Consider the following 22284-nt stretch of genomic DNA (forward strand, 5'->3'; position numbering starts at 1 on the left):
CCTCCCCCCCCACTCCCCTCCCCTCCCCCCCCCACTCCCCTCCCCTCCCCCCCCACTCCCCTCCCCTCCCCCCCCACTCCCCTCCCCCTCCCCCCCCACTCCCCTCCCCTCCCCCCCCACTCCCCTCCCCTCCCCCCCCACTCCCCTCCCCTCCCCCCCCACTCCCCTCCCCTCCCCCCCCACTCCCCTCCCCTCTCCCCCACTCCCCTCCCCCCACTCCCCTCCCCTCCCCTCCCCTCCCCCCCACCATCGGGAACATTCTTTCTGAATCTACCCTGTCTAACCCTGTTCGAATTTTATAGGTTTCTATGAGATCCCCTCTCACTCTTCTAAACTCCAGTGAATATAATCCTCACCGACCTAGTCTCTCCTCGTATGACAGACCTGCCATCCTACTCCTGTGGGGAGTGGGGTGGACTGTGGGGTTCGCTCCCACGGGGGGAGTGGGGGAGAATGTGGGACTGGCTCGAAAGAGGTCTGATCAGTGATATCTTCTTCCCGACTCTTGCAGATCCAGCGTCCTGTGTGTGCACGTGTGTGTGTGAGAGACAAGGAGAGACAAGGAGAGGGGTGCTGGCACCCCCGCCCCGCTCCCCCCACACCCCACCGAGGCAGGAGCGAGTGAATCGTGGCGACTCGGAGAGCCAGCCGGCGAGCGGGAAACGCGAGGGGTTCCCCCAAGCCCTGGGGAAAAGCCGGATGGTGTCTGGCTGCGGACCAGCCGGGCGAGAGAGCACCGGCCTGATGCCACCTCCCCGATGACCACTCCCTAACTCCCTCCTCCTCCTCCTCCTCCTCCCCCCCCCCCCCTCTCCATCCCGCTCCCCCCCACCTTGGCAATATGTCCTTTAGCGCCACCATCCTCTTCACGCCCCCGGCTGCGGCGGAGGGGGAGGGCGATGGGGCCCCCCCCTCCCGCGGGGAGCGGCAGCCCCCCGTCACCGTGGCGCTGGGGGGCGAGGGGGTGGCCGTCAGCGGGACGGACCAGCTGCTCCACCTGATCTACCAGCGGCTGCAGACGGCATCCACGGCGGCGGAGGAGGCGCTGGGCATCGCGCGGGCCAACCAGAAGATCCTGCAGGAGCTGCAGCTGGAAGTGCGGCAGCTGGCCGGAGCCGGGGGTCGGCCCCGGGAGGCCAGCCCCTCCCCGCAGCCCGCCCCCGCCTCCCCGGAGGATGTCAAGGGCCCCCTGGAGGCGGGAGGGGGCCCCCCCAGGCGTCGTCGCTGGAGACCCAGGAGACGGGGTCGGCGCCGTGCCAAGCAGACATCGACACGCCGTCCGCACCGAACCTGGTACGTCGCAGATTAACGCTGTTGTACACCTCTGCAACACGCACATGAGGGGCGGCGCGGTGGGGTCAACACTGCTGCCTCACAGAGCCAGGGACCCGGGGCAGCACGGTGACACAGTGGGTTCACACTGCTCCCTCACAGTGCCAGGGACCCGGGGCAGCACGGTGACACAGTGGGTTCACACTGCTGTCTCACAGTGCCAGGGACCCGGGGCAGCACGGTGACACAGTGGGTTAGCACTGCTGCCTCACAGCGCCAGGGACCCGGGGCAGCACGGTGACACAGTGGGTTCACACTGCTGTCTCACAGTGCCAGGGACCCGGGGCAGCACGGTGACACAGTGGGTTAGCACTGCTGTCTCACAGTGCCAGGGACCCGGGTTCGATTCCCGCCCTCGGGTCACTGTCTGTGTGGAGTCTGCACCTTCTCCACGTGGCTGCGTGGGTTTCCTCCGGGTGCTCCGGTTTCCTCCCACACTCGAAAAGACATGAAGGTTAGGGTGGATTGGCCCTGCTAAATTATCCCAGAATGTCAGGGGGACTCGCCAGGGTAAATGCATGGGGTTGTGGGGCTCGACCCTGGGTGGGATAGTGGTTGGTGCAGATTCGATGGGAAGAATGGCCTCCTTCTGCACTGTAGTGATTCTATGCTCCTGTCTATAACATACACAGGGACTGCTATTCTCTATAATGTACACAGGGACTGCTATTCTCGATAATATAGTAAGAAGTTTAACAACACCAGGTTAAAGTCCAACAGGTTTATTTGGTAGCAAAAGCCACACAAGCTTTCGAGGCTCTGAGCCCCTTCTTCACCTGAAGAAGGGGCTCAGAGCCTCGAAAGCTTGTGTGGCTTTTGCTACCAAATAAACCTGTTGGACTTTAACCTGGTGTTGTTAAACTTCTTACTGTGTTTACCCCAGTCCAACGCCGGCATCTCCACTCTATAATATACACAGGGACTGCTATTCTCTATAATATACACAGGGGCTGCTATTCTCTATAATATACACAGGGGCTGCTATTCTCTATAATATACACAGGGACTGCTATTCTCTATAATATACACAGGGGCTGCTATTCTCTATAATATACACAGGGACTGCTATTCTCTATAATATACACAGGGACTGCTATTCTCTATAATATACACAGGGACTGCTATTCTCTATAATATACACAGGGACTGCTATTCTCTATAATATACACAGGGACTGCTATTCTCTATAATATACACAGGGACTGCTATTCTCTATAATATACACAGGGACTGCTATTCTCTATAATATACACAGGGACTGCTATTCTCTATAATATACACAGGGGCTGCTATTCTCTATAATATACACAGGGACTGCTATTCTCTATAATATACACAGGGACTGCTATTCTCTATAATATACACAGGGACTGCTATTCTCTATAATATACACAGGGACTGCTATTCTCTATAATATACACAGGGACTGCTATTCTCTATAATATACACAGGGACTGCTATTCTCTATAATATACACAGGGGCTGCTATTCTCTATAATATACACAGGGACTGCTATTCTCTATAATATACACAGGGACTGCTATTCTCTATAATATACACAGGGGCTGCTATTCTCTATAATATACACAGGGACTGCTATTCTCTATAATATACACAGGGGCTGCTATTCTCTATAATATACACAGGGACTGCTATTCTCTATAATATACACAGGGACTGCTATTCTCTATAATATACACAGGGACTGCTATTCTCTATAATATACACAGGGACTGCTATTCTCTATAATATACACAGGGACTGCTATTCTCTATAATATACACAGGGACTGCTATTCTCTATAATATACACAGGGACTGCTATTCTCTATAATATACACAGGGACTGCTATTCTCTATAATATACACAGGGGCTGCTATTCTCTATAATATACACAGGGGCTGCTATTCTCTATAATATACACAGGGACTGCTATTCTCTATAATATACACAGGGACTGCTATTCTCTATAATATACACAGGGACTGCTATTCTCTATAATATACACAGGGACTGCTATTCTCTATAATATACACAGGGACTGCTATTCTCTATAATATACACAGGGGCTGCTATTCTCTATAATATACACAGGGACTGCTATTCTCTATAATATACACAGGGGCTGCTATTCTCTATAATATACACAGGGACTGCTATTCTCTATAATATACACAGGGACTGCTATTCTCTATAATATACACAGGGGCTGCTATTCTCTATAATATACACACGGGCTGCTATTCTCTATAATATACACAGGGGCTGCTATTCTCTATAATATACACAGGGGCTGCTATTCTCTATAATATACACAGGGACTGCTATTCTCTATAATATACACAGGGACTGCTATTCTCTATAATATACACAGGGGCTGCTATTCTCTATAATATACACAGGGGCTGCTATTCTCTATAATATACACAGGGGCTGCTATTCTCTATAATATACACAGGGACTGCTATTCTCTATAATATACACAGGGACTGCTATTCTCTATAATATACACAGGGGCTGCTATTCTCTATAATATACACAGGGACTGCTATTCTCTATAATATACACAGGGGCTGCTATTCTCTATAATATACACAGGGACTGCTATTCTCTATAATATACACAGGGGCTGCTATTCTCTATAATATACACAGGGACTGCTATTCTCTATAATATACACAGGGGCTGCTATTCTCTATAATATACACAGGGGCTGCTATTCTCTATAATATACACAGGGACTGCTATTCTCTATAATATACACAGGGGCTGCTATTCTCTATAATATACACAGGGGCTGCTATTCTCTATAATATACACAGGGACTGCTATTCTCTATAATATACACAGGGACTGCTATTCTCTATAATATACACAGGGACTGCTATTCTCTATAATATACACAGGGGCTGCTATTCTCTATAATATACACAGGGACTGCTATTCTCTATAATATACACAGGGGCTGCTATTCTCTATAATATACACAGGGACTGCTATTCTCTATAATATACACAGGGGCTGCTATTCTCTATAATATACACAGGGGCTGCTATTCTCTATAATATACACAGGGGCTGCTATTCTCTATAATATACACAGGGGCTGCTATTCTCTATAATATACACAGGGACTGCTATTCTCTATAATATACACAGGGGCTGCTATTCTCTATAATATACACAGGGGCTGCTATTCTCTATAATATACACAGGGACTGCTATTCTCTATAATATACACAGGGACTGCTATTCTCTATAATATACACAGGGACTGCTATTCTCTATAATATACACAGGGACTGCTATTCTCTATAATATACACAGGGACTGCTATTCTCTATAATATACACAGGGACTGCTATTATCTATAATATACACAGGGGCTGCTATTCTCTATAATATACACAGGGGCTGCTATTCTCTATAATATACACAGGGGCTGCTATTCTCTATAATATACACAGGGGCTGCTATTCTCTATAATATACACAGGGGCTGCTATTCTCTATAATATACACAGGGGCTGCTATTCTCTATAATATACACAGGGGCTGCTATTCTCTATAATATACACAGGGGCTGCTATTCTCTATAATATACACACGGGCTGTTATTCTCTATAATATACACAGGGGCTGCTATTCTCTATAATATACACAGTGACTGCTATTCTCTATAATATACACAGGGGCTGCTATTCTCTATAATATACACAGGGGCTGCTATTCTCTATAATATACACAGGGACTGCTATTCTCTATAATATACACAGGGGCTGCTATTCTCTATAATATACACAGGGGCTGCTATTCTCTATAATATACACAGGGACTGCTATTCTCTATAATATACACAGGGGCTGCTATTCTCTATAATATACACAGGGACTGCTATTCTCTATAATGTACACAGGGACTGCTATTCTCTATAATATACACAGGGACTGCTATTCTCTATAATATACACAGGGACTGCTATTCTCTATAATGTACACAGGGACTGCTATTCTCTATAATATAAACAGGGGCTGCTATTCTCTATAATATACACAGGGACTGCTATTCTCTATAATGTACACAGGGACTGCTATTCTCTATAATGTACACAGGGACTGCTATTCTCTATAATGTACACAGGGACTGCTATTCTCTATAATATACACAGGGACTGCTATTCTCTATAATATACACAGGGGCTGCTATTCTCTATAATATACACAGGGACTGCTATTCTCTATAATATACACAGGGACTGCTATTCTCTATAATATACACAGGGGCTGCTATTCTCTATAATATACACAGGGACTGCTATTCTCTATAATATACACAGGGGCTGCTATTCTCTATAATATACACAGGGACTGCTATTCTCTATAATATACACAGGGACTGCTATTCTCTATAATATACACAGGGACTGCTATTCTCTATAATATACACAGGGACTGCTATTCTCTATAATATACACAGGGACTGCTATTCTCTATAATATACACAGGGACTGCTATTCTCTATAATATACACAGGGACTGCTATTCTCTATAATATACACAGGGACTGCTATTCTCTATAATATACACAGGGGCTGCTATTCTCTATAATATACACAGGGGCTGCTATTCTCTATAATATACACAGGGACTGCTATTGTCTATAATATACACAGGGACTGCTATTCTCTATAATATACACAGGGACTGCTATTCTCTATAATATACACAGGGACTGCTATTCTCTATAATATACACAGGGACTGCTATTCTCTATAATATACACAGGGGCTGCTATTCTCTATAATATACACAGGGACTGCTATTCTCTATAATATACACAGGGACTGCTATTCTCTATAATATACACAGGGGCTGCTATTCTCTATAATATACACACGGGCTGCTATTCTCTATAATATACACAGGGGCTGCTATTCTCTATAATATACACAGGGGCTGCTATTCTCTATAATATACACAGGGACTGCTATTCTCTATAATATACACAGGGACTGCTATTCTCTATAATATACACAGGGGCTGCTATTCTCTATAATATACACAGGGGCTGCTATTCTCTATAATATACACAGGGGCTGCTATTCTCTATAATATACACAGGGACTGCTATTCTCTATAATATACACAGGGACTGCTATTCTCTATAATATACACAGGGGCTGCTATTCTCGAGAATATACACAGGGGCTGCTATTCTCTATAATATACACAGGGGCTGCTATTCTCTATAATATACACAGGGACTGCTATTCTCTATAATATACACAGGGGCTGCTATTCTCTATAATATACACAGGGGCTGCTATTCTCTATAATATACACAGGGGCTGCTATTCTCTATAATATACACAGGGGCTGCTATTCTCTATAATATACACAGGGACTGCTATTCTCTATAATATACACAGGGGCTGCTATTCTCTATAATATACACAGGGACTGCTATTCTCTATAATATACACAGGGGCTGCTATTCTCTATAATATACACAGGGGCTGCTATTCTCTATAATATACACAGGGACTGCTATTCTCTATAATGTACACAGGGACTGCTATTCTCTATAATATACACAGGGACTGCTATTCTCTATAATATACACAGGGACTGCTATTCTCTATAATATACACAGGGACTGCTATTCTCTATAATATACACAGGGACTGCTATTCTCTATAATGTACACAGGGACTGCTATTCTCTATAATATAAACAGGGGCTGCTATTCTCTATAATATACACAGGGACTGCTATTCTCTATAATGTACACAGGGACTGCTATTCTCTATAATATACACAGTGACTGCTATTCTCTATAATATACACAGGGGCTGCTATTCTCTATAATATACACAGGGACTGCTATTCTCTATAATATACACAGGGACTGCTATTCTCTATAATGTACACAGGGACTGCTATTCTCTATAATGTACACAGGGACTGCTATTCTCTATAATATACACAGGGACTGCTATTCTCTATAATATACACAGGGACTGCTATTCTCTATAATATACACAGGGACTGCTATTCTCTATAATGTACACAGGGACTGCTATTCTCTATAATATACACAGGGACTGCTATTCTCTATAATATACACAGGGACTGCTATTCTCTATAATATACACAGGGACTGCTATTCTCTATAATGTACACAGGGACTGCTACTCTCTATAATATACACAAGGACTGCTATTCTCTATAATATACACAGGGGCTGCTATTCTCTATAATATACACAGGGACTGCTATTCTCTATAATGTACACAGGGACTGCTACTCTCTATAATATACACAAGGACTGCTATTCTCTATAATATACACAGGGGCTGCTATTCTCTATAATATACACAGGGACTGCTATTCTCTATAATGTACACAGGGACTGCTATTCTCTATAATATACACAGGGACTGCTATTCTCTATAATGTACACAGGGACTGCTACTCTCTATAATATACACAAGGACTGCTATTCTCTATAATATACACAGGGACTGCTATTCTCTATAATATACACAGGGGCTGCTATTCTCTATAATATACACAGGGGCTGCTATTCTCTATAATATACACAGGGGCTGCTATTCTCTATAATATACACAGGGGCTGCTATTCTCTATAATATACACAGGGGCTGCTATTCTCTATAATATACACAGGGACTGCTATTCTCTATAATATACACAGGGACTGCTATTCTCTATAATGTACACAGGGACTGCTATTCTCTATAATATACACAGGGACTGCTATTCTCTATAATATACACAGGGACTGCTATTCTCTATAATATACACAGGGACTGCTATTCTCTATAATATACACAGGGACTGCTATTCTCTATAATGTACACAGGGACTGCTACTCTCTATAATATACACAAGGACTGCTATTCTCTATAATATACACAGGGACTGCTATTCTCTATAATGTACACAGGGACTGCTATTCTCTATAATATACACAGGGACTGCTATTCTCTATAATATACACAGGGGCTGCTATTCTCTATAATATACACAGGGACTGCTATTCTCTATAATATACACAGGGACTGCTATTCTCTATAATATACACAGGGACTGCTATTCTCTATAATATACACAGGGGCTGCTATTCTCTATAATATACACAGGGGCTGCTATTCTCTATAATATACACAGGGACTGCTATTCTCTATAATATACACAAGGACTGCTATTCTCTATAATATACACAGGGACTGCTATTCTCTATAATATACACAAGGACTGCTATTCTCTATAATATACACAGGGACTGCTATTCTCTATAATGTACACGGGGACTGCTATTCTCTATAATATACACAGGGACTGCTATTCTCTATAATGTACACAGGGACTGCTACTCTCTATAATATACACAAGGACTGCTATTCTATATAATATACACAGGGGCTGCTATTCTCTATAATATACACAGGGACTGCTATTCTCTATAATATACACAGGGGCTGCTATTCTCTATAATATACACAGGGACTGCTATTCTCTATAATATACACAGGGACTGCTATTCTCTATAATATACACAGGGGCTGCTATTCTCTATAATATACACAGGGGCTGCTATTCTCTATAATATACACAGGGGCTGCTATTCTCTATAATATACACAGGGGCTGCTATTCTCTATAATATACACAGGGGCTGCTATTCTCTATAATATACACAGGGGCTGCTATTCTCTATAATATACACAGGGGCTGCTATTCTCTATAATATACACAGGGGCTGCTATTCTCTATAATATACACAGGGACTGCTATTCTCTATAATATACACAGGGGCTGCTATTCTCTATAATATACACAGGGGCTGCTATTCTCTATAATATACACAGGGGCTGCTATTCTCTATAATATACACAGTGACTGCTATTCTCTATAATATCCACAGGGGCTGCTATTCTCTATAATATACACAGGGACTGCTATTCTCTATAATGTACACAGGGACGGCTATTCTTTATAATGTACACAGGGACTGCTATTCTCTATAATATACACAGGGACTGCTATTCTCTATAATATACACAGGGACTGCTATTCTCTATAATATACACACGGGCTGTTATTCTCTATAATATACACAGGGACTGCTATTCTCTACAATATACACAGGGGCTGCTATTCTGTATAATATACACAGGGGCTGCTATTCTCTATAATATACACAGGGACTGCTATTCTCTATAATATACACAGGGGCTGCTATTCTGTATAAGATACACAGGGGCTGCTATTCTCTATAATATACACAGGGGCTGCTATTCTCTATAATATACACAGGGACTGCTATTCTCTATAATATACACAGGGACTGCTATTCTCTATAATATACACAGGGACTGCTATTCTCTATAATATACACAGGGACTGCTATTCTCTATAATATACACAGGGGCTGCTATTCTCTATAATATACACAGGGACTGCGATTCTCTATAATATACACAGGGACTGCTATTCTCTATAATATACACAGGGACTGCTATTCTCTATAATATACACAGGGACTGCTATTCTCTATAATATACACAGGGGCTGCTATTCTCTGTAATATACACAGGGGCTGCTATTCTCTATAATATACACAGGGGCTGCTATTCTCTATAATATACACAGGGGCTGCTATTCTCTATAATATACACAGGGACTGCTATTCTCTATAATATACACAGGGGCTGCTATTCTCTGTAATATACACAGGGGCTGCTATTCTCTGTAATATACACAGGGGCTGCTATTCTCTATAATATACACAGGGGCTGCTATTCTCTATAATATACACAGGGGCTGCTATTCTCTGTAATATACACAGGGGCTGCTATTCTCTATAATATACACAGGGGCTGCTATTCTCTATAATATACACAGGGGCTGCTATTCTCTATAATATACACAGGGACTGCTATTCTCTATAATATACACAGGGACTGCTATTCTCTATAATATACACAGGGGCTTCTATTCTCTATAATATACACAGGGACTGCTATTCTCTATAATATACACAGAGGCTGCTATTCTCTACAATATCCACAGGGACTGCTATTCTCTACAACATACACAGGGACTGCTATTCTCTATAATATACACAGGGGCTGCTATTCTCTATAATATACACAGGGACTGCTATTCTCTATAATATACACAGGGGCTGCTATTCTCTATAATATACACAGGGGCTGCTATTCTCTATAATATACACAGGGACTGCTATTCTCTATAATATACACAGGGGCTGTTATTCTCTATAATATACACAGGGGCTGCTATTCTCTATAATATACACAGGTACTGCTATTCTCTATAATATACACAGGGACTGCTATTCTCTATAATATACACAGGGACTGCTATTCTCTATAATATACACAGGGACTGCTATTCTCTATAATATACTCAGGGACTGCTATTCTCTGTAATATACATAGGGACTGCTATTCTCTTTAATATACACAGGGACTGCTATTCTCTATAATATACACAGGGACTGCTATTCGCTATAATATACACAGCGACTGCTATTCTCTATAATTTACACAGGGACTGCTATTCTCTATTATATACACGGGCTGCTATTCTCTGTAATATACAAAGCCACTGCTATTCTCTATAATATACACAGCGACTGCTATTCTCTATAATATACACAGGGACTGCTATTCTCTATAATATACACAGGGGCTGCTATTCTCTATAATATACACAGGGACTGCTATTCTCTATAATATACACAGGGGCTGCTATTCTCTATAATATACACAGGGGCTGCTATTCTCTATAATATACACAGGGACTGCTATTCTCTATAATATACACAGGGGCTGCTATTCTCTATAATATACACAGGGACTGCTATTCTCTATAATATACACAGGGGCTGCTATTCTCTATAATATACACAGGGGCTGCTATTCTCTATAATATACACAGGGACTGCTATTCTCTATAATATACACAGGGACTGCTATTCTCTATAATATACACAGCGACTGATATTCTCTATAATATACACGGGGGCTGCTATTCTCTATAATATACACAGGGGCTGCTATTCTCTATAATATACACAGCGACTGATATTCTCTATAATATACACGGGGGCTGCTATTCTCTATAATATACACGGGGGCTGCTATTCTCTATAATATACACAGGGACTGCTATTCTCTATAATATACACAGGGACTGCTATTCTCTATAATATACACAGGGGCTGCTATTCTCTATAATATACACAGGGGCTGCTATTCTCTATAATATACACAGGGACTGCTGCTATTCTCTATAATATACACAGGGGCTGCTATTGTCTGTAATATACACAGGGTCTGCTATTCTCTATAATATACACGGGCTGCTATTCTCTATAATATACACAGGGACTGCTATTCTCTATAATGTACACAGGGACTGCTGCTATTCTCTATAATATACACGGGGGCTGCTATTCTCTATAATATACACAGGGACTGCTATTCTCTATAATATACACAGGGGCTGCTATTCTCTATAATATACACAGGGGCTGCTATTGTCTGTAATATACACAGGGTCTGCTATTCTCTATAATATACACACGGGCTGCTATTCTCTATAATATACACAGGGGCTGCTATTCTCTATAATATACACAGGGGCTGCTATTCTCTATAATATACACAGGGACTGCGATTCTCTATAATATACACAGGGACTGCTATTCTCTATAATATACACAGGGACTGCAATTCTCTATAATATACACAGGGACTGCTATTCTCTATAATATACACAGGGGCTGCTATTCTCTGTAATATACACAGGGGCTGCTATTCTCTATAATATACACAGGGGCTGCTATTGTCTATAATATACACAGGGGCTGCTATTCTCTATAATATACACAGGGGCTGCTATTCTCTGTAATATACACAGGGGCTGCTATTCTCTGTAATATACACAGGGGCTGCTATTCTCTATAATATACACAGGGGCTGCTATTCTCTATAATATACACAGGGGCTGCTATTCTCTGTAATATACACAGGGGCTGCTATTCTCTATAATATACACAGGGGCTGCTATTCTCTATAATATACACAGGGGCTGCTATTCTCTATAATATACACAGGGACTGCTATTCTCTATAATATACACAGGGACTGCTATTCTCTATAATATACACAGGGGCTTCTATTCTCTATAATATACACAGGGACTGCTATTCTCTATAATATACACAGAGGCTGCTATTCTCTACAATATCCACAGGGACTGCTATTCTCTACAACATACACAGGGACTGCTATTCTCTATAATATACACAGGGGCTGCTATTCTCTATAATATACACAGGGACTGCTATTCTCTATAATATACTCAGGGACTGCTATTCTCTGTAATATACACAGGGACTGCTATTCTCTATAATATACACAGGGACTGCTATTCTCCATAATATACACAGGGACTGCTATTCTCTATAATATACACAGGGGCTGCTATTCTCTATAATATACACAGGGGCTGCTATTCTCTGTAATATACACAGGGGCTGCTATTCTCTATAATATACACAGGGACTGCTATTCTCTATAATATAGACAGGGGCTGCTATTCTCTATAATATACACAGGGGCTGCTATTCTCTATAATAGACACAGGGACTGCTATTCTCTATAATATACACAGGGGCTGTTATTCTCTATAATATACACAGGGGCTGCTATTCTCTATAATATACACAGGGACTGCTATTCTCTATAATATACACAGGGACTGCTATTCTCTATAATATACACAGGGACTGCTATTCTCTATAATATACTCAGGGACTGCTATTCTCTGTAATATACATAGGGACTGCTATTCTCTTTAATATACACAGGGACTGCTATTCTCTATAATATACACAGGGACTGCTATTCGCTATAATATACACAGCGACTGCTATTCTCTATAATTTACACAGGGACTGCTATTCTCTATTATATACACGGGCTGCTATTCTCTGTAATATACACAGCCACTGCTATTCTCTATAATATACACAGCGACTGCTATTCTCTATAATATACACAGGGACTGCTATTCTCTATAATATACACAGGGGCTGCTATTCTCTATAATATACACAGGGACTGCTATTCTCTATAATATACACAGGGGCTGCTATTCTCTATAATATACACAGGGGCTGCTATTCTCTATAATATACACAGGGACTGCTATTCTCTATAATATACACAGGGGCTGCTATTCTCTATAATATACACAGGGACTGCTATTCTCTATAATATACACAGGGGCTGCTATTCTCTATAATATACACAGGGGCTGCTATTCTCTATAATATACACAGGGACTGCTATTCTCTATAATATACACAGGGACTGCTATTCTCTATAATATACACAGGGGCTGCTATTCTCTATAATATACACAGGGACTGCGATTCTCTATAATATACACAGGGACTGCTATTCTCTATAATATACACAGGGACTGCTATTCTCTATAATATACACAGGGACTGCTATTCTCTATAATATACACAGGGGCTGTTATTCTCTATAATATACACAGGGGCTGCTATTCTCTATAATATACACAGGTACTGCTATTCTCTATAATATACACAGGGACTGCTATTCTCTATAATATACACAGGGACTGCTATTCTCTATAATATACACAGGGACTGCTATTCTCTATAATATACTCAGGGACTGCTATTCTCTGTAATATACATAGGGACTGCTATTCTCTTTAATATACACAGGGACTGCTATTCTCTATAATATACACAGGGACTGCTATTCGCTATAATATACACAGCGACTGCTATTCTCTATAATTTACACAGGGACTGCTATTCTCTATTATATACACGGGCTGCTATTCTCTGTAATATACACAGCCACTGCTATTCTCTATAATATACACAGCGACTGCTATTCTCTATAATATACACAGGGACTGCTATTCTCTATAATATACACAGGGGCTGCTATTCTCTATAATATACACAGGGACTGCTATTCTCTATAATATACACAGGGGCTGCTATTCTCTATAATATACACAGGGGCTGCTATTCTCTATAATATACACAGGGACTGCTATTCTCTATAATATACACAGGGGCTGCTATTCTCTATAATATACACAGGGACTGCTATTCTCTATAATATACACAGGGGCTGCTATTCTCTATAATATACACAGGGGCTGCTATTCTCTATAATATACACAGGGACTGCTATTCTCTATAATATACACAGGGACTGCTATTCTCTATAATATACACAGCGACTGATATTCTCTATAATATACACGGGGGCTGCTATTCTCTATAATATACACAGGGGCTGCTATTCTCTATAATATACACAGCGACTGATATTCTCTATAATATACACGGGGGCTGCTATTCTCTATAATATACACGGGGGCTGCTATTCTCTATAATATACACAGGGACTGCTATTCTCTATAATATACACAGGGACTGCTATTCTCTATAATATACACAGGGGCTGCTATTCTCTATAATATACACAGGGGCTGCTATTCTCTATAATATACACAGGGACTGCTGCTATTCTCTATAATATACACAGGGGCTGCTATTGTCTGTAATATACACAGGGTCTGCTATTCTCTATAATATACACGGGCTGCTATTCTCTATAATATACACAGGGACTGCTATTCTCTATAATGTACACAGGGACTGCTGCTATTCTCTATAATATACACGGGGGCTGCTATTCTCTATAATATACACAGGGACTGCTATTCTCTATAATATACACAGGGGCTGCTATTCTCTATAATATACACAGGGGCTGCTATTGTCTGTAATATACACAGGGTCTGCTATTCTCTATAATATACACACGGGCTGCTATTCTCTATAATATACACAGGGGCTGCTATTCTCTATAATATACACAGGGGCTGCTATTCTCTATAATATACACAGGGGCTGCTATTCTCTATAATATACACAGGGGCTGCTATTCTCTATAATATACACAGGGACTGCTATTCTCTATAATATACACAGGGACTGCTATTCTCTATAATGTACACAGGGACTGCTACTCTCTATAATATACACAAGGACTGCTATTCTCTATAATATACACAGGGACTGCTATTCTCTATAATATACACAGGGGCTGCTATTCTCTATAATATACACAGGGGCTGCTATTCTCTATAATATACACAGGGGCTGCTATTCTCTATAATATACACAGGGGCTGCTATTCTCTATAATATACACAGGGGCTGCTATTCTCTATAATATACACAGGGGCTGCTATTCTCTATAATATACACAGGGGCTGCTATTCTCTATAATATACACAGGGACTGCTATTCTCTATAATATACACAGGGGCTGCTATTCTCTATAATATACACAGGGGCTGCTATTCTCTATAATATACACAGGGGCTGCTATTCTCTATAATATACACAGTGACTGCTATTCTCTATAATATCCACAGGGGCTGCTATTCTCTATAATATACACAGGGACTGCTATTCTCTATAATGTACACAGGGACTGCTATTCTTTATAATGTACACAGGGACTGCTATTCTCTATAATATACACAGGGACTGCTATTCTCTATAATATACACAGGGACTGCTATTCTCTATAATATACACACGGGCTGTTATTCTCTATAATATACACAGGGACTGCTATTCTCTACAATATACACAGGGGCTGCTATTCTGTATAATATACACAGGGGCTGCTATTCTCTATAATATACACAGGGACTGCTATTCTCTATAATATACACAGGGGCTGCTATTCTGTATAATATACACAGGGGCTGCTATTCTCTATAATATACACAGGGGCTGCTATTCTCTATAATATACACAGGGACTGCTATTCTCTATAATATACACAGGGACTGCTATTCTCTATAATATACACAGGGACTGCTATTCTCTATAATATACACAGGGACTGCTATTCTCTATAATATACACAGGGGCTGCTATTCTCTATAATATACACAGGGACTGCGATTCTCTATAATATACACAGGGACTGCTATTCTCTATAATATACACAGGGACTGCTATTCTCTATAATATACACAGGGACTGCTATTCTCTATAATATACACAGGGGCTGCTATTCTCTGTAATATACACAGGGGCTGCTATTCTCTATAATATACACAGGGGCTGCTATTCTCTATAATATACACAGGGGCTGCTATTCTCTATAATATACACAGGGACTGCTATTCTCTATAATATACACAGGGGCTGCTATTCTCTGTAATATACACAGGGGCTGCTATTCTCTGTAATATACACAGGGGCTGCTATTCTCTATAATATACACAGGGGCTGCTATTCTCTATAATATACACAGGGGCTGCTATTCTCTGTAATATACACAGGGGCTGCTATTCTCTATAATATACACAGGGGCTGCTATTCTCTATAATATACACAGGGGCTGCTATTCTCTATAATATACACAGGGACTGCTATTCTCTATAATATACACAGGGACTGCTATTCTCTATAATATACACAGGGGCTTCTATTCTCTATAATATACACAGGGACTGCTATTCTCTATAATATACACAGAGGCTGCTATTCTCTACAATATCCACAGGGACTGCTATTCTCTACAACATACACAGGGACTGCTATTCTCTATAATATACACAGGGGCTGCTATTCTCTATAATATACACAGGGACTGCTATTCTCTATAATATACTCAGGGACTGCTATTCTCTGTAATATACACAGGGACTGCTATTCTCTATAATATACACAGGGACTGCTATTCTCCATAATATACACAGGGACTGCTATTCTCTATAATATACACAGGGGCTGCTATTCTCTATAATATACACAGGGGCTGCTATTCTCTGTAATATACACAGGGGCTGCTATTCTCCATAATATACACAGGGACTGCTATTCTCTATAATATACACAGGGGCTGCTATTCTCCATAATATACACAGGGACTGCTATTCTCTTTAATATACACAGGAACTGCTATTCTCTATAATATACACAGGGACTGCTATTCGCTATAATATACACAGCGACTGCTATTCTCTATAATATACACAGCGACTGCTATTCTCTATAATATACACAGGGGCTGCTATTCTCTGTAATATACACAGCGACTGCTATTCTCTATAATATACACAGGGACTGCTATTCTCTATAATATACACGGGCTGCTATTCTCTGTAATATACACAGCCACTGCTATTCTCTATAATATACACAGCGACTGCTATTCTCTATAATATACACAGGGACTGCTATTCTCTATAATATACACAGGGACTGCTATTCTCTATAATATACACAGGGGCTGTTATTCTCTATAATATACACAGGGACTGCTATTCTCTATAATATACACAGGGGCTGCTATTCTCTATAATATACACAGGGGCTGCTATTCTCTATAATATACACAGGGACTGCTATTCTCTATAATATACACAGGGGCTGCTATTCTCTATAATATACACAGGGGCTGCTATTCTCTATAATATACACAGGTACTGCTATTCTCTATAATATACACAGGGACTGCTATTCTCTATAATATACACAGGGACTGCTATTCTCTATAATATACACAGAGGCTGCTATTCTCTACAATATACACAGGGACTGCTATTCTCTCCAATATACACAGGGACTGCTATTCTCTATAATATACACAGGGGCTGCTATTCTCTATAATATACACAGGGACTGCTATTCTCTATAATATACACAGGGGCTGCTATTCTCTATAATATACACAGGGGCTGCTATTCTCTATAATATACACAGGGACTGCTATTCTCTATAATATACACAGGGGCTGTTATTCTCTATAATATACACAGGGGCTGCTATTCTCTATAATATACACAGGTACTGCTATTCTCTATAATATACACAGGGACTGCTATTCTCTATAATATACACAGGGACTGCTATTCTCTATAATATACACAGGGACTGCTATTCTCTATAATATACTCAGGGACTGCTATTCTCTGTAATATACATAGGGACTGCTATTCTCTTTAATATACACAGTAACTGCTATTCTCTATAATATACACAGGGACTGCTATTCGCTATAATATACACAGCGACTGCTATTCTCTATAATTTACACAGGGACTGCTATTCTCTATTATATACACGGGCTGCTATTCTCTGTAATATACACAGCCACTGCTATTCTCTATAATATACACAGCGACTGCTATTCTCTATAATATACACAGGGACTGCTATTCTCTATAATATACACAGGGGCTGCTATTCTCTATAATATACACAGGGACTGCTATTCTCTATAATATACACAGGGGCTGCTATTCTCTATAATATACACAGGGGCTGCTATTCTCTATAATATACACAGGGACTGCTATTCTCTATAATATACACAGGGGCTGCTATTCTCTATAATATACACAGGGACTGCTATTCTCTATAATATACACAGGGGCTGCTATTCTCTATAATATACACAGGGGCTGCTATTCTCTATAATATACACAGGGACTGCTATTCTCTATAATATACACAGGGACTGCTATTCTCTATAATATACACAGCGACTGATATTCTCTATAATATACACGGGGGCTGCTATTCTCTATAATATACACAGGGGCTGCTATTCTCTATAATATACACAGCGACTGATATTCTCTATAATATACACGGGGGCTGCTATTCTCTATAATATACACGGGGGCTGCTATTCTCTATAATATACACAGGGACTGCTATTCTCTATAATATACACAGGGACTGCTATTCTCTATAATATACACAGGGGCTGCTATTCTCTATAATATACACAGGGGCTGCTATTCTCTATAATATACACAGGGACTGCTGCTATTCTCTATAATATACACAGGGGCTGCTATTGTCTGTAATATACACAGGGTCTGCTATTCTCTATAATATACACGGGCTGCTATTCTCTATAATATACACAGGGACTGCTATTCTCTATAATATACACAGGGACTGCTGCTATTCTCTATAATATACACGGGGGCTGCTATTCTCTATAATATACACAGGGACTGCTATTCTCTATAATATACACAGGGGCTGCTATTCTCTATAATATACACAGGGGCTGCTATTGTCTGTAATATACACAGGGTCTGCTATTCTCTATAATATACACACGGGCTGCTATTCTCTATAATATACACAGGGGCTGCTATTCTCTATAATATACACAGGGGCTGCTATTCTCTATAATATACACAGGGGCTGCTATTCTCTATAATATACACAGGGGCTGCTATTCTCTATAATATACACAGGGACTGCTATTCTCTATAATATACACAGGGACTGCTATTCTCTATAATGTACACAGGGACTGCTACTCTCTATAATATACACAAGGACTGCTATTCTCTATAATATACACAGGGACTGCTATTCTCTATAATATACACAGGGGCTGCTATTCTCTATAATATACACAGGGGCTGCTATTCTCTATAATATACACAGGGGCTGCTATTCTCTATAATATACACAGGGGCTGCTATTCTCTATAATATACACAGGGGCTGCTATTCTCTATAATATACACAGGGACTGCTATTCTCTATAATATACACAGGGACTGCTATTCTCTATAATGTACACAGGGACTGCTATTCTCTATAATATACACAGGGACTGCTATTCTCTATAATATACACAGGGACTGCTATTCTCTATAATATACACAGGGACTGCTATTCTCTATAATATACACAGGGACTGCTATTCTCTATAATGTACACAGGGACTGCTACTCTCTATAATATACACAAGGACTGCTATTCTCTATAATATACACAGGGGCTGCTATTCTCTATAATATACACAGGGACTGCTATTCTCTATAATGTACACAGGGACTGCTATTCTCTATAATATACACAGGGACTGCTATTCTCTATAATGTACACAGGGACTGCTACTCTCTATAATATACACAAGGACTGCTATTCTATATAATATACACAGGGGCTGCTATTCTCTATAATATACACAGGGACTGCTATTCTCTATAATATACACAGGGGCTGCTATTCTCTATAATATACACAGGGACTGCTATTCTCTATAATATACACAGGGACTGCTATTCTCTATAATATACACAGGGGCTGCTATTCTCTATAATATACACAGGGGCTGCTATTCTCTATAATATACACAGGGGCTACTATTCTCTATAATATACACAGGGGCTGCTATTCTCTATAATATACACAGGGGCTGCTATTCTCTATAATATACACAGGGGCTGCTATTCTCTATAATATACACAGGGGCTGCTATTCTCTATAATATACACAGGGGCTGCTATTCTCTATAATATACACAGGGACTGCTATTCTCTATAATATACACAGGGGCTGCTATTCTCTATAATATACACAGGGGCTGCTATTCTCTATAATATACACAGGGGCTGCTATTCTCTATAATATACACAGTGACTGCTATTCTCTATAATATCCACAGGGGCTGCTATTCTCTATAATATACACAGGGACTGCTATTCTCTATAATGTACACAGGGACTGCTATTCTTTATAATGTACACAGGGACTGCTATTCTCTATAATATACACAGGGACTGCTATTCTCTATAATATACACAGGGACTGCTATTCTCTATAATATACACACGGGCTGTTATTCTCTATAATATACACAGGGACTGCTATTCTCTACAATATACACAGGGGCTGCTATTCTGTATAATATACACAGGGGCTGCTATTCTCTATAATATACACAGGGACTGCTATTCTCTATAATATACACAGGGGCTGCTATTCTGTATAATATACACAGGGGCTGCTATTCTCTATAATATACACAGGGGCTGCTATTCTCTATAATATACACAGGGACTGCTATTCTCTATAATATACACAGGGACTGCTATTCTCTATAATATACACAGGGACTGCTATTCTCTATAATATACACAGGGACTGCTATTCTCTATAATATACACAGGGGCTGCTATTCTCTATAATATACACAGGGACTGCTATTCTCTATAATATACACAGGGACTGCTATTCTCTATAATTTCCACAGGGGCTGCTATTCTCTATAATATACACAGGGACTGCTATTCTCTATAATATACACAGGGGCTGCTATTCTCTATAATATACACAGGGGCTGCTATTCTTTATAATATACACAGCGACTGCTATTCTCTATAATATACACAGGGACTGCTATTCTCTATAATATACACAGGGGCTGCTATTCTCTATAATATACACAGGGGCTGCTATTCTCTATAATATACACAGGGGCTGCTATTCTCTATAATATACACAGGGGCTGCTATTCTCTATAATATACACAGCGACTGCTATTCTCTATAATATACACAGCGACTGCTATTCTCTATAATATACACAGGGACTGCTATTCTCTATAATATACACAGGGACTGCTATTCTCTATAATTTCCACAGGGGCTGCTATTCTCTATAATATACACAGGGGCTGCTATTCTCTATAATATACACAGGGGCTGCTATTCTCTATAATATACACAGCGACTGCTATTCTCTATAATATACACAGCGACTGCTATTCTCTATAATATACACAGAGGCTGCTATTCTCTATAATATACACAGGGGCTGCTATTCTCTATAATATACACAGGGGCTGCTATTCTCTCTAATATACACAGGGGTCGCTATTCTCTATAATATACACAGCGACTGCTATTCTCTATAATATACACAGGGGCTGCTATTCTCTATAATATACACAGGGGCTGCTATTCTCTATAATATACACAGCGACTGCTATT

General features: G+C 40.3%; 1 long non-coding RNA gene across 1 annotated transcript in view; it reads left to right on the top strand.

Annotated features, from left to right (window-relative positions):
- The first annotated feature begins 513 nt into the window (after nt 1–513).
- Nucleotides 514–22284, top strand: part of LOC144489835 (uncharacterized) — a 47478-nt gene continuing 25707 nt past the window's right edge. The window contains exon 1 of the long non-coding RNA XR_013497076.1: nt 514–1293. This is a non-coding gene — a long non-coding RNA (uncharacterized LOC144489835). The remainder of the gene's footprint in view (nt 1294–22284) is intronic.

The sequence above is a fragment of the Mustelus asterias genome, unplaced genomic scaffold (assembly GCF_964213995.1).
Source record: "Mustelus asterias unplaced genomic scaffold, sMusAst1.hap1.1 HAP1_SCAFFOLD_2590, whole genome shotgun sequence".
In the NCBI taxonomy this organism is placed as follows: domain Eukaryota; kingdom Metazoa; phylum Chordata; class Chondrichthyes; order Carcharhiniformes; family Triakidae; genus Mustelus; species Mustelus asterias.